Source organism: Leopardus geoffroyi, chromosome C1 (assembly GCF_018350155.1).
Source record: "Leopardus geoffroyi isolate Oge1 chromosome C1, O.geoffroyi_Oge1_pat1.0, whole genome shotgun sequence".
Taxonomy (NCBI): Eukaryota; Metazoa; Chordata; class Mammalia; order Carnivora; family Felidae; genus Leopardus; species Leopardus geoffroyi.
In genome coordinates, this window is record NC_059328.1 from 116773124 (window position 1) to 116776406 (window position 3283).

At 45.8% G+C, this 3283-nt stretch overlaps 1 non-coding gene across 1 annotated transcript; it reads right to left on the reverse strand.

Moving 5' to 3' along the window:
* Positions 1-590: 590 nt before the first annotated feature.
* TRNAQ-UUG lies at positions 591-675 on the reverse strand. The gene has a single exon. It is a non-coding gene; the product is annotated as a tRNA-Gln (tRNA).
* Between the last annotated feature and the right edge of the window lie 2608 nt (positions 676-3283).

Sequence of the window (3283 nt, forward strand, 5' to 3'; positions counted from 1 at the left end):
CCCTGCCGGCTGGCAAGGCGTGAGCTTAGGTTCTGGACTTGGGCTGCCTGTGCTCAGATCTCACCCCTTCCTCTGCCCCTCTCCAAAAACAAATTTCTCAACCTTTATAATAGAGACTAAAATAGCTCCCACACGGATGAAACTTGAAGACATTGCACTACGTAAAATAAGCCAGTCGCCAAGGGAAAAGACTGTAGGATCCCATTTATACCAAGAGTAGTCAAATTCATAGAGGCGGGAAGTGGAAGAATGGTTCCCAGGGGCCGGGGGAGGGGTGGGGAGTTGTTGCTTAATTAACGGGTGCAGAGTTTCCGTGGGGAAGAGAGAAAGTTCTAGAGACGCGTGGTGGTATGGTTGTACAACAGTGTAACTAACTGTACTAGAACTAACCACTTGAAAATGGTTAAAATGGTAAATTTGATGTTATACGTATTTTGCCACAAGAAGAAAACAAATAGCTTCTCTTTTTTTTTTTTTTTTTTTACATTTTATTTATTTTTGAGAGAGAGACAGAGCACAGGGGGAGGGGCAGAGAGAGAGGGAGACATAGAATCTGATGCAAGCTCCAGGCTCCGAGCTGTCAGCACAGAGGTCCAACGTGGGGCTCGAACCCACGGACCGTGAGATCACGACCCGAGCCAAAGTCGGACGCTTAACCGACTGAGCCACCCAGGCGCCCCAAAAACAAACGGCTTCTATCTGGTAGGACGGACGTGAGGGTTAGATGAGAGCATGTATGTCGAGTTTAGAATAACTCCTGGCAGTGCTATTGTGCTGATGGTGACCCTTTCCCTCTTTGACCCTGGGGTTCTGACCCCTGGCTTGTCTCCCTGACGATGTCCTTCCCTCAGAGGAAAGCTTGTAAGAGTCTCAGATCCCACATGGAAATACGCTCACGTCACTCATCATCGGGGAAACACAAAGCAAAACGACACTATCACCTCACACCTGTCAGAAGGGCTAAAATTGGCAACACAAAAACAAGTGTTGGCAAGGATGGGGAGGAAAGGGAACCCTGGCGCTCTGTTAGTAAGAATGCAAACCGGTGCGGCCACCGTGGAAAAGAGCATGAAGAGAGCTCAAAAAACTAAAAATAGGATCACCATATGATCTAGCAATTCCACTTTGGAGTATCTGCCCAAAGAAAACAAAAACACTAAGTTGAAAAGATATCTGCACCCCTGTGGCTATTGCAGCATTACTTACAATAGCCAAGATACAGAAGCAACCCGTGTCCCTTGATGGACAGGTGGATAACGAAAAGATGGTGTATGTAGTCAGTGGAATATCATTCAGCCGTAAAGGAGAATGAAATCTTGCCATTCATGAAACGTGGATGGACCTAGACGGCATTATGCTAAGTGAAACAAACCAGACAGAGAAAAACAAATACCGCATGATTTCACATACATGCAGAATCTAAAAAAACAAAACGACCACCAAAGTAGAAACAGATTCATAAATACAGAGAACGAACTGGTGGTTTCCGGGGGGAGGGGAGAGGGGGCAAAAATAAGTGAAGGGGTTTATGGGTACAAGCTTCCAGTTATAAAAGAAATAAGTCACAGGGATCAAATGTACAGCATGGGGAACAGAGCCAATAACATTGTAATAACTTCGTGTGGTGACAGCCAGGTAAGTACAGTTATCAGTGGCCAGCATTGTGTATTATACAGACTTGTCGATTCACTATGTTGTACACCTGAAACTAATATAACATTGTATGTCAATTCTACCCCAATTTAGACAATTTTTAAAGAATTGAGTCCCCTCCTCCCTCTGACCGACAGCTCAGTTCACAAAGCTGCCTTTCCCCATCATCCTCCCCCCACCGTCCTTGCCAGTGCATACACACGCACCATCCCACAGGGTGAGCCTGGCTTCTGAAATGACTCTTCGGGTTCTGGCACCAAGGCCATTATCAACTGCAAGCAAGAGGAAGAAACGGAGGCTCAGAGAAGAAAAGTAACATGCCAGGACCTCACTGCTGGCAAACGCAGAGCCAGGATTCGGTGCCCGTTCTCCCTAGCCCCAAAGTCTAAATTCTTTCTACTAAGTGGCCATGCTCCCACCCCAAGAGGAAAGATAAATAGCACCCAACTGGTCTCAAGGCTATGCCTCCAACACTATGAAGTAAGACTAAGCTGTCTTCTTAGCTTCTTCTCGCTCCTGGCAGCCCATTCTCTGGAATCTGGGAGAAACGCAACACAATTTCCTTCCTCTGCCTTTCTTCATGACCACTATCCCCTGCCTACTTCCTGAAAACTCCTATTCATCCTTCAAAACCCACAGAAAATGTCACCTCCTTTGAGAAAGCTTTACAGATGCCAGCACCCCTTAGTTTAGATTAGATATCCTTCCTCTATGCTTCTAACCTTTTTTCTATCCTCCTACTTTTAACTTTGTTTGTAATTGATGTCTGTTCCTCCATACAAAATTTCCAGCTTTTTAAGGGCTATGTTTTACCCCCAAAATCACCAAAAGAGGGCTTTTTTTCTTCTTTTTTTCCTAGTTTAGGGAGCCAACCGAAGACAAATGGATCCCCAACACAAGGCTGGAAGGAGCAGGGAAAGAATACAAACTGAAGGCCATCCAGAACTTGGAAGGTACAATCAAGCCCAGATTTTGAGACTGAAATATCTTGGATTGGTCAACATCTTGGGTTTCACAAGGGCATTAAACCTTGCACACCATATTCAACTCGTTTCAAGGATTATTTTCATCGGCCCGTGTTGTCTAAATTAACCACCCCTTCTGTCCTCCCCCCACCAGCCAAGCTCCTCCCAGATAAAGACCCTGCAGTCAGACTTGTTCCCCCTCAGAGCTCCCTGTCTGCCGCCCCAGTCGTGAGAACCACAGGGCCCTCTGGACAGCTCAAGAATTTTGCGATAATTTTTCCTCGAAGCGAAAGGGAAGGTAATGACACACACAGCAGTGTTAATGCAACATTAAGATAAAAAAAATAAATTATTCATAAGCATGAAAATAATGTCAAGGTGCTGCTAATGTTTTAATTACAGCCGGTAATACTCCTTTTTGCCACAATGGACTCTGTGTGCAGTCACTGAAAACACGTGCAAGGGCACGGACACGGGTGCAGCCACTACAGGCTGTTCATTCCCACGGGTGAAAGGAAGCCCCCCGTCTCTGAACCCACAAACCACAGAGATATTTCCTCCCCCTGCAGCTTATGCAGGGAAATCCAGCATTAAAGACTTTTCTGCCTTGGTTACACATTAGATCCTCCTGGGAAGTTTATTGAAACCAAGGCCTAAGCCCCAGA